The sequence below is a fragment of the Pinus tabuliformis genome, chromosome 6 (assembly GCF_031772625.1).
Source record: "Pinus tabuliformis cultivar Carrire ecotype Pingquan chromosome 6, CPIR1, whole genome shotgun sequence".
NCBI lineage: Eukaryota > Viridiplantae > Streptophyta > Pinopsida > Pinales > Pinaceae > Pinus > Pinus tabuliformis.
The window spans coordinates 167903301-167915982 of NC_142292.1; the positions used below are offsets into that span (position 1 = coordinate 167903301).

Here is a 12682-nt window from a genome sequence, read left to right on the forward strand (position 1 = left end):
AAATTCTCATTGTTTTTTAAGTTTTTGATATGTGTTTGTACATTATAAACATTTTTATAATACAAAATAACCATGAAAATAATCAGATGCTACCATACCTTGAACCTTAATTTTTCCAATAGTTTTCTTTGGCTTAGGAGCAGTTGCTTCCAGGGCAGCATCTGCAGAATAATTTCTCAACAGTTCTTCCTCTGGTTGCAACAGTATTTGTTGTAGTCTATAAAAGTTGCACACATTTCAATTTACACAATTACTTAATAATATGCAGAGTATTACCTTCATTGTGAAAGAATTTGCATTTTCCGAACTACATGACAATTAAAAGAAATTAACAAACACAATTTTGTTAATAACCTACATCCTTGTAACAGAGAGGTTCAAATTGTGCTATGTGACTGAATATTTTTTCTTAATAGCCAGACATGGACAAAGATGGTTATGGCAAGAGCTAACTAGCCTGCCATAGGGCATCAAATGCCCGTATGGAGGCCCCCCTTACCATCCATGCCCATGCCCTTCCATCCACCATCCATCGTTTCTATGGGAGCTCGACTGCCCATCGCATCAAACGTTTTCCGGGAACGGGAGACCCACCACCTCTGCGCTGGCACCCGCTGTGCTGGCGCATTTTCAAACGAACGCTCGCGACAAAGAGCCATTTGCTCCATTCGCGCTCCCGTCGAAGCTCCTCTGCAACCCCTCTCGAGCATACACTGCATCCCGCTCACGGTGCTGGCTCACCTCGCAGGTCTGCTCACGGTGCTAAATCTCGGCGGGCTCATTCTTGCATGTATAGACAAGTGAAGATATTGCTGATCAGGCAAGGTCGCTCTTCCATTTTTAATAGGTAAATTATACTCTGCGTTGTTCAACAGAATCAATACTGTTGCTGTTCTCTTCATATATTCGATGTAGAATTCCAACCATAATAGGGGCATCACTAAATCTGGTTAAAATAAAATATGGATCTCTGCAGTGCATTAACCATATTTTAAAGAGAAATCTGAGTCCACTGTCCAACCTAAGTCTACTCTACCTCCTCGAGACCTGCAAGTGTAAACGCTCAGGGTTAGGAAGCCTCAACAACTCTTAAGGTCACCCTTCTGCTCTTTCCACCTCCCATGAGCTAAAGGAACAAGATAATTTCATTACTTTTGTACAACATTTAGCATACATGTATACATTCATCATCTGCTACATTTTCAAGTTTATACAAATTACTAACCCTGATGCCTTAAACAACCCACCATTGCTAATTAGTAATCAGACATAAAGAATACTTTAGCATTAAAAAGAACCTACAGAACAGTATAGCTTTTATAGGTTCCAATGCATCCAACAAAACGGAAAGTTGTTTCCATGAGTTGAGTAAAATTCGCATTTTTATTTGATTCGCTTTGGCATTACTTCTCCTGTACACTTTTTCCTACAATCCTTGGCTAGGATTGAAAATCCTCCATCTTCATATTAAAATCCTTGTCTAGATGTTTTTTGCTTTTTTCATGCAAGAAAATAGAACTTCATGATCAGAGTAATTGACTCTAATTTTCTGAAAGATACAACTTTAATCTTTTAGCTTATACGGACACAGTAACTTTGGCAAAATGTTGGAAATATGGAACCTATAATAAGCAAATTGAGTGAGTGTATATTAATTTGCTTGCATACATTTAATTTATCTTTGTCCTGCTTTAACTGGCCGAAACATGAGTGCTTATTCGGGCCGTTGCTATTATAAATCGGGCCATAAAATTTGGATAATTTGACGGTTGAGGAGTATTTGGAGAAAAGCGGATCCCTTGCCTCTCTGTGTCTAATATAACAGCGTTTGGCTGGAATTTACTGGTATAGCAAGTTTGATGAAACCTTTAAAAACATTGAAGTAAATTATGCAAATTTTGAGTGAATGTTTATTAATTGGCTTGCCACGCTTAAATATTTAAAGTGCAACTTGTGTCAAGCAAATGAGTGATTAATGATAAATCTCTGGGCTGACAGTTCTGGATAATTTGACAGTTTACCTAAAAATTGACAGGCGAATCCTTGTTCTCATAGAAAGTTTTCAATCTTTCATATGCTTATTTTTCCCTTTTACTTGAGCTACAACCAGATTTTCAATATTCAATACAGTAGTTGCATGGGCTTTTCACTTCTTAACCTTTCAGTTTCTACAACATCTTGTGGTGGTATAGGCTTGGGCCTAGTACTACTTGCAATGCTCCATGACCCATTTTCCTTGAGCAACATTTACAGCTTGTAGCTTCATAAGCTGAAAGCATCACCTCCAAAAAGCTGCAACAGACTTGTATGAGTTGGACATACTTCCCACCATAGATGCTCACTCATCCAAAAAAAAGATAAAAGGAGAAATTGATGTTAATGTTGCTAATGTTGCTACCACCACTGTAGTGGAAGCATGGTCAACATGAAGACATGAAATACAATGTAAAAATGAAGACATGAAAAACAAAAACATGAATACTGAAGGACAGAGTTTAAAAATTGAGAACACTAAACACACACTCTCATTTTTTATTAATTCAGAATCACAGATTTATACATTAAATAAATGTAACTCATTCCATCTTAGATCTCATTGATTGATCACACTGACTCCTCAAATCAAATTGACTGTTGAGACCTTATTACTTAGATCCAATAGAGATCTTATTCTGATTAACTAGATGAAAGAAATAAGAAAATTCTTACAAATTCCATGAAAAGTGGAGGTTATAAGCAGGAGATTCCAACATACTAGAGGGCATTTTAAAAAACACAATCAACTAAACTCACTTGGGTTTAGGGCTGTTGCAAGAGATGTTGGTTCAGCACCCTGGAGCAGAAGGATTACGATTTTTCATCCATCATATAAGAGCATTAGCTAGCAGAAGGAGCACTGATAAGTTGGAATGGCTAGAATTAAAAAATATGGAGACCATCCATAGCTTGGAATGGCTAGAATCAAAAGGAAGAAGAGAAAGTTGTGTTAACTATTTGTGGAGACATTAGAATCACTTCAACCAAAAATGTTTGTTGAAATCACAAATGCAATCCTGTCAAATAAGTATACCAGTTGATGATTCACACTGTGTGGCCATAGGAGGAAACATTTAGCACACATGATTTGACTTCCTGGATATTGCCTCTTGTTGATGGAGATATGGATAAGCATAGGAGTGTTCTCTCTATTTGGAACCCTCCAACCAATGCAATCCCTCTTTCAAGATGTCAGCAGTAGCTCTGGAAAGCACTAACAGTCAACTGCAATCAGAATCGCTGGATATAGCAATGTTTTTGAAAATGTAACAGGAAAAACCATTTTCTAGGGTTTCTTTAGTCAATCTTACTAAAAGGTGATATTTTGAAATCCTTAGAATCCTTGCTAGCATGACAAGGTTTGTCTTAAATGGTTCATTTCTTCTTGTCATGCTACATCCTCATTTTCATGAGCATGCATGCATTATTAACATGTGCGCGCGTTATTAACTCTTTATTCTAATAGAAAAATAAAGATGCTCTCTTTATGCCCAAAGTCTTATCACTGATATTTGATTTTGTGTTATTTTTCAAGGATGTGCATTCAAACTTGAGGTAGAATAAAAATAATCAATTTCAATCAGGATATTATATCATATTAAAGTATTCTAACATGATCTATTTTGTTGTTGTCACTATGCAATGTTATATTTTCCTTCAGCTCTCTTCTATTAAAGTGCTCTTGAAAGCAATCTTCCAAGATCAATTTATCCCACAAACGCTGAAGTGAGGTCTAATGTTCAAATTCTTTCCACACCGGTATTGATTAAGGGCATAGTAAAAATAAACGTAGGGAAGTTCCTTCATTACTTCTACCAAGGATGCAAAAGCTCGAAGTACCTTTCATGATAATATCTTTCAAGTTAAATCAAAGTCGATTTGTGGCCACTTCAATCATGGACATTTGTGCCACATTCCTGCATGTTTCCCATTGTTTCCAGGGCAGATTTGCATAAGATAGGGCACTGCAGTAAAAGTATGTGGCTGTGGGTTATGTTCAGAAGTTCGAGTGTTCTTTTGAGGAGATATGTCAAGATATGGGGCACTCCTTTGAAGCCCAAACACAGTGTCTACAACAAGAAATTGGGCATGCTTGTGATGGGAGTTATAACCAGCAGCAGGGATAACTTAACAGCAGAGGAAAGGTGCTAATTTGATGCTACTTTTGGGCCTGTCCACATTCATTTATGACAGCAGAGGAAGGCACAGTACTTGAGATGGTTATTTCAATTATTTTTGGATCTGTAGTCCTGCTGGTATAAATAGTTACAACCAGCGTTAGAGGTTCATGAGGGAGTTAACTTTACTAATTACATGAAGGGCACCCTCAATGAGGAGTTACATTAGGGTGACCTGCTGGAAAGTCATTATTTACTTGAGTTATGCCAGCTAGGAGGGCACACTCCTTGGCTGTTACTTTAGATCTGATAGCATTTAACTATGAGCAATATTTTAATTGAGTGACAAAGGAATTTCTCAACTAGTTGTAAAAGAGGAACTTAAATGCATACTTAATAAAGCTTATGATAATATAGTTTTGTGCCAGTGTCATAAAGGAGTTTCTGTGATGTGGGAAACAACTTCAATTGCTGTAGCTTGGAAAACAACTATTGCAAGTTTTATCACTGCTTAATGATCACCAGAAAGTCCCCCAAGGCATGCTTAGTATTTGTATTGAGGGAATTAAAATATAAAACTCTTTTAATAAGAAAGTTCGATTCACTGTTTGAGAAAGGCATGGAGAATTTGTTTTTGTGTATTTACATGGGTCTGGAATGTGCATGGCAATAATCTTGGATATTTGATGAGGAGCTCTACTGATCTGTGGGTGTTGTAGTTCTACACATTGTAAGGGGTGTTTTTTTGTGGCCTCATGAGATTCTTGAATGTTAGTTTAATGGTCATATCATGTTTTTATTATAAAGTATTGATGTTTTGTATTAATTTAATAGCTGATTGGTTATAAATTAATTGTTAAATGCTTGTAAAATATTTTTTTTTTTAATTGAATATATATAAACAATTACCCTACGTAACAGCAGAAGTACATTGTTCTTTGAAATTCCAGATAAGCTAGGCATTCCAACTCCATGTCTAAAATTCCCAGCTTACAAAAGACTGCTAACAAAGATTTCCAACAGTTCACACAAGTATAAATCCTGTAAAAGCTTCCTAGTATTAGTAAAACCTTGAAATAAATCAGAATAATAAAAGATGTTACAGCTGTCAGCTTCTTCCATTCCTTGGGTAGAGTGCACTGGTTCCAAATCTCCTATTTCCATGGCTTCAAAGAGCTGCCACACAGTGTCTTCTTCCCTGATTTCTCCAATCTCTGCAGAGTCCAAGTTTATGTGATTGGAAGCACCTGAAATATCATTCTGACTTTACTGTGTGCTTCTTAGGAAAGCACATTCCATTTCCAACTGCATCACCCTTTGATTCAAATGGGGTAGAATCCCCATAATAGTATCATTTTGTGAAGAAATTTGGTGATCATGAGTCTGTGACTTCACCGTAATTGTGCCAAGGGCATCCCTGTTGTCCTTGATTAACTGCTTGTGCACCTGAAAGTCTTGCTTTACCTCTTGATTATAAATATGCATGACAGTCTCAGAATTGATGTGCTCAGACAAAGGAGAATAGGCCTGAAAATGCAGAAAACCTGACCCAACTTATATGAGGGTTTTCCACTACAAATTTATGTCTCCCAATGCAGGATGGGATTCCACAGATAATGCCAAGGGCCAAAGAATGGAAAAATTCCTCTAGTAGTCCAATAAATTAGAAAGAAAACCGAAAATCCGGAGGAACTTGTAGTCAAAATGAGTCAGAGGTGAAATGTACAGAGGTAACCAGAACTCTGAATAGAGCTTCAGATGAAAAGGGCAGAATCCCACTTGAAACCAAAGCCTGGTTGCAGACGATGATCAAGCAGAGTTATTTTTGTTGGTGAAGAAGGGGAAGGTAGATTATTCACGTTAGGGGGTATGTGATGACAAGTATGCAAAAGGGTAGATGCTCTAAAGAAGAGATTAAGGATTTTGAAGATGGAAGAGCAATTATTGCCTGCCAACACTCTGATTGAAGCACTTGATGCTTTAGAAGAGCTCATAGAAGCAATATTGAAACAACGAACCCAAATGAGGTGTGAAGTTTTACTTTCTTGAGGAGATTTAAACCTAGATGTAGTAATAGATTGGGTTCAAGAAGCAATAATTTGACATTGAGGACATAGTTGAAGATTGACCCAGAAGAGTAAAGTTTGTTGAGAAGAAGATTAAGTCCCAGACAACGAGTTGAGGGAATTATTAGGCCTTGTTTAGGTGATTTTATAATTTAAAACAAAAGGATATGTTAGTGCAAGAGTATAGAGAGTAGTTAATGAAATTGCAAATTTTAGGGGAGGATAGGTAACCTATACTGATTAGGGCCTTAAGAGATGAACTTGAAAGGGAATATAAAGTATGAAATCTCTTGTGAATGGATGGGACCAAAATCTTGTGACTTGAATCTTGGGAAATGGAATTAAGTGATAACTCTTATCGACGAGAAGTGGGTTCCTTTATGGGACTTGGATGTTGCACAACTCACATGAATAGAAAGGATGTCAATAAGTTTAGAAGGGAAGTAATGGTTGAAAGGGTTTAGATTCCTTCTTTACCATATATTGACTGTCTCCTAATGGCAGAATTGGATCTCTCTAAATAAGATGGAAGGGACAATACACTTACTATGTGGCCATGGACGACCAAGGAAAATGTTGGATGACGAAATTTGGTGAAGCAGGAATACCTCTATAACTAAGTTGCATGATATGGGGAAATGGAAACCTGAATTTGAAACGTAAATGTGACCCCTAAAATTAGGAAACAGGGAAATTTTGAGAAGATATGACATGGGAGTGATGATGTTGGGAGAGCTTTGTTTAATTAAAAGAATTAAACACTTACATATGATAGAGCTTGGCATGATCTTGTGTTATGTGACTTGTCTTGAATGGGACAAGACAGGCTTACTTTTCTAAAATTTTCAGTAAAATGCATAGGTTCTGCAAACCGTTAAATTATGTTTTTGTAGACAGTATACACGGTACTTGCCACAATATTTGGAGTGTATATATCTTTGGATCGATTTTTAGGCCCTTTGCGCAGTGTAGCTACCCCAGCTGCTAAATATAAAACCTTGGGTATTGGAGGTTTTCATTAGAAAGATAATATAGCCGCTAAATAGACAGCTACAATGTCGGTGGCACCAGGATGGGTTGTAGCAAGGGCGAAGGCACATCGATTTCTTATCAGTGCAAATAAGGTTTTTCACAAACCTCTTCCTGTATGAAAATGTCTTTGTCATAAATAAAGAGCTAACCAGCCTGCCATTAAATAGACCTGCTAAATAGGAATCTCCAAGTAGCAGCATTTATTGACATAAGACCAGAATGAGTACCTTGAAAATTTTCTCGAAGCAAACTGGAATCCCTAGGACAAATATGATTGTCCCACAGCCCTGACAGGTAACAACTGCAAGTAGCTTTTTTGTATGATGGATATTAGAGTCAACCAAGATGCTGCTTGAGCAGGTATTCTCAATAGAGAGCCTGAAGAAAGCCTGAAATGCAGAATCGCACTAGTGGAAAGCCAAACAGTCTGCAACTACCTGGCAAACAACCCTATATTTAGATGAACATAAAATATTGGGAGAGAGGACAAAATTAAACAAATTAGAAGTAAGATACTAAGATATATTTAGTAAACAGTTCTAAATATGACTGGACTCCATTACTTTGTTCATGGGTCATTTTCTTGACCCAGATAAGTGGAAATTCTAAATCGGAATATTCACTAAGAATCAAAACTTTGATTGAAATTTATCTAGCACGGTTAGCTGAAAGGCATTTACAAACATTATATCAAGCGATTCTTTCAGTCTTTCATGAATACGAAGAAACAGGGAATAATAGACACCGACGCAGAGATATGATATCGCCCTAAACTGTGAGATATGGCGATTCTGTTGCCAACATTAATCTGGATAGAAAACCCTTTGTAATGTGAACTCAATCTGGAAGTCGTGGATGTTACATACCTACTTGAAAGTCACTGGATTTATTTTTTCTTTCAATACCAAACTCGGCCTATAAATCTACAGACAGACTCCAGCATCTAATCTGCATAGTAGAATCTTTGCAATCAACAACAAGCCCATTTGTTGTTTCCCAATTAATTTCAAAAATCAAAGGGCTAATGGGCACTGACGGTATAGATCTTGGACCTACCAGAATCACAACTGGATTGGCTTTGGTCAATAAACTGAAGGGTTCAATGATGGACGCTCTGTCCATCCATAAACAATGACTAAAATTGGAAGGAACAAAATGAGATTTTATGATATTTAAATGCAAATTAGAATACAACAAGAATTGTCATTACCTTAATTCATAACCTAGCTGCATCAATGCCTTTGGCTTATCTGTCTCGTTGTGCCTTCTTTCACGGTAATGGCTTATCTTGTCCTGCTGTGCCTTCTTTCACAGTAATCAGATCAATGTTGGATCCATCTTCAAATCCACAAAACAATGAAGTATCTTACAGTACAGTAATAATGAAATTGCATGACTCTTTCCACAGATGTTTTCTGTAATTCAGATAAACATGTTTTGCTTGGGAATTTAAAGGAATTTACAATGCTCCTTGAGACTTTTTCAAATATTTCTTGAAGGTAAATCCAATTGTTTTCTATAATGATGTCGAACGATAGTGGGGTTCGTATTTCCACAGTTGAAGCCACCAACAAGGCGCGCACCGTAGTGAATATTCCAATGTAGCTGCGGGATGCAGTGTATGCTCGAGAGGGGTTGCAGAGGAGCTTCGACGGGAGAGCGAATGGAGCAAATGGCTCTTTGGCACGAGTGTTCGTTTGAAAATGTGCCAGCACAGTGGGTGCCAGCTCGGAGGTGGTGGGTCCCTCGTTCCCGGAAAACGTTTGATGCGATGGGCAGTTGAGCTCCCGGAGAAACGATGGATGGCAGATGGAAAGGCATGGGCATGGATGGTAAAGGGGGCCTCCATACGGGCATTTAATGCCCTATGGCAGGCTGGTTAGCTCTTGCCGTCTAAAACCTCTACAAAGTTATAGAAGATAAGTCACACCTTGTGTCATTTCATTTGATGTGCTGTTGCGAAGTGATGTCGCCCCTGCTTTTATAAGGGTAGACACCTCTCGTATGTATTCTGCACTAGCTTGCACATAAGCAAGACCACACTGAGAATATGTGGCACGCAGAGGAGGATGGGGTCTAACACGAATTTTTCTCACTGCTTCCCATCCAGCCAAAACTGTGGACTGTAAATTTGAAGATCGGGAGCGTAGGGACTCCATATTTAGAAAGGATGACCTACAAGACTGAAAACTGCATCTGGATGGCATATCTGGCATGATCTTGACTTTACGCACTGCATCAAAAACAATGTATTGAAAGCTCAATTTAAACTTTCTGAATCATGAGGTGTTTTACATTCACTTGCTTTATTTCAAGTGCAATCAAACAACCATAGACTCCCAAACCTACCTAATGGAAAAAATTTGATGGAAATTATAACAGCACAATAGATCTCTATTCTCTACATCCGTTTGTTTCTTTTTCACTACCTCTCAATAAGAACGAGATATGTGCCATTTAGAAAATAAGGAATAAAAACAAATCAACTGTACTTATTATTGATGCATCCATATCAAGTCAATACAAAATAACCATGAAAAGAATCAGATGCTACTATACCTTGTAGCTCACATTTTTCACTAAAATTATGGTTTTCCTGTAGCTCACATTTTTCACTGAAATTATGGTTTTCCTGTAGCTCACATTCTTCAGAGAAGTAGTCTTTTAGGAAGCTCATATATCACATAAATATACCTCTGACCTCTGAACTCTTTTTCTCTAGATAAGCTTGTACAGAGCTTGGAACAGAGCCTCTGCCAAGTCAGGAGCAGATTTGTTACCTAGTGTGAGTTCAGTTTTTTAATAGTACAAAGAATAGTCCTACCATAGTTCCTTGGAACAGACTACTGGAACCTTGATTCAGTCTCCTTTTTGAGCAGATTACTTGTGACAGATGAATTGTGGGTTGGACAAGTGATGTGATGACATATTGTTGTTTTTTGGGGTGATACTTCATTGGGATGATTTTTTATGGCTTGTTAGTTAATGTTTATAGTGATTGTGAATGCCTTATTTAGGGTTTGGAAAGTTTTTGTTGAAGTCCTTGCTTGGTATAAAGTGGAAGGATTTGTTGTACCAGCCTTGGCAAAATTGAGAAGTTTGGAACATGCCAATCTGAAGCAATCCTGGAAAGCAATTTCAAGAACCATTCTCATTGTTTTTTAAGTTTTTGATATGTGTTTGTACATTATAAACATTTTTATAATACAAAATAACCATGAAAAGAATCAGATGCTACTATACCTTGAACCTTAATTTTTCCAATAGTTTTCTTTGGCTTAGGAGCAGTTCCTTCCAGGGCAGCATCTGCAGAACCATTTCTCAACAGTTCTTCCTCTAGTTGCAACAGTATTTGCTGTAGTCTATACAAGTTGCACACATTTCAATTTACACAATTACTTAATAATATGCAGAGTATTACCTTCATTGTGAAAGAATTTGCATTTTCCGAACTACATGACAATTAAAAGAAATCAACAAACACAATTTTGTTAATAACCTACATCCCTGTAACAGAGAGGTTCAAATTGTGCTATGTGACTGAATATTTTTTCTTAATAGCGAGACATGGACAAAGATGGTCTAAAACCTCTACAAAGTTATAGAAGATAAGTCACACCTTGTGTCATTTCATTTGATGTGCTGTTGCGAAGTGATGTCGCCCCTGCTTTTATAAGGGTAGACACCTCTCATATGTATTCTGCACTAGCTTGCACATAAGCAAGACCACGCTGAGAATATGTGGCACACAGAGGAGGATGGGGTCTAACACAAATTTTTCTCACTGCTTCCCATCGAGCCAAAACTGTGGACTGTAAATTTGAAGATCAGGAGCGTAGGGACTCCATGTTTAGAAAGGATGACCTACAAGACTGAAAACTTCATCTGGATGGCATATCTGGCATGATCTTGACTTTACGCACTGCATCAAAAACAATGCATTGAAAGCTCAGTTTAAACTTTCTGAATCATGAGGTGTTTTACATTCACTTGCTTTATTTCAAGTGCAATCAAACAACCATAGACTCCCAAACCTACCTAATGGAAAACATTTTATGGAAATTATAACATCACAATAGATCTCTATTCTCTACATCTATTTGTTTCTTTTTCACTGCCTTTCAAGAAGAACGAGATATGTGCCATTTAGAAAATAAGGAATAAAAACAAATCAACTGTACTTATTATTGATGCATCCATATCAAGTCAATACAAAATAACCATGAAAAGAATCAGATGCTACTATACCTTGTAGCTCACATTTTTCATTGAAATTATGGTTTTCCTGTAGCTCACATTTTTCACTGAAATTATGGTTTTCCTGTAGCTCACATTCTTCAGAGAAGTAGTCTTTTAGGAAGCTCATATATCACATAAATATACGTCTGACCTCTGAACTCTTTTTCTCTAGATAGCCTTGTACAAAGCTTGGAACAGAGCCTCTGCCAAGTCAGGAGCAGATTTTTTACCTAGTGTGAGTTCAGTTTTTTTATAGTACGAAGAATAGTCCTACCATAGTTCCTTGGAACAGACTACTGGAACCTTGATTCAGTCTCCTTTTTGAGCAGATTACTTGTGACAGATGAATTGTGGGTTGGACAATTGATGTGATGACAGATTGTTGTTTTTTGGGGAGACACTTCATTGGGATGCTTTGCTATGCCTTGTTAGTTAATGTTTATAGTGATTGTGAATGCCTTATTTAGGGTTTGGAAAGTTTTTGTTGAAGTCCTTGCTTGGTATAAAGTGGAAGGATTTGTTGTACCAGCCTTGGCAAAATTGAGAAGTTTGGAACATGCCAATCTGAAGCAATCCTGGAAAGCAATTTCAAGAACCAAAATTCTCATTGTTTTTTAAGTTTTTGATATGTGTTTGTACATTATAAACATTTTTATAATACAAAATAACCATGAAAAGAATCAGATGCTACTATACCTTGAACCTTAATTTTTCCAATAGTTTTCTTTGGCTTAGGAGCAGTTCCTTCCAGGGCAGCATCTGCAGAATCATTTCTTAACAGTTCTTCCTCTGGTTGCAACAGTATTTGTTGTAGTCTATACAAGTTGCACACATTTCAATTTACACAATTAATTAATAATATGCAGAGTATTACCTTCATTGTGAAAGAATTTGCATTTTCCAAACTACATGACAATTAAAAGAAATCAACAAACACAATTTTGTTAATAACCTACATCCCTGTAACAGAGAGGTTCAAATTGTGCTATATGACTGAATATTTTTTCTTAATAGCCAGACATGGACAAAGATGGTTTAAAACCTCTACAAAGTTATAGAAGATAAGTCACACCTTGTGTCATTTCATTTGATGTGCAGTTGCGAAGTGATGTTGCCCCTACTTTTATAAGGGTAGACACCTCTCGTATGTATTCTGCAATAGCTTGCACATAAGCAAGAGCACGCTGAGAA

At 37.2% G+C, this 12682-nt stretch overlaps 1 long non-coding RNA gene across 1 annotated transcript in view; it reads left to right on the forward strand.

The window, feature by feature from the left end:
* Positions 1–415: 415 nt before the first annotated feature.
* Positions 416–12682, forward strand: part of LOC149257913 (uncharacterized) — a 48950-nt gene continuing 36683 nt past the window's right edge. The window contains exon 1 of the long non-coding RNA XR_016256764.1: positions 416–847. This is a non-coding gene — a long non-coding RNA (uncharacterized LOC149257913). The remainder of the gene's footprint in view (positions 848–12682) is intronic.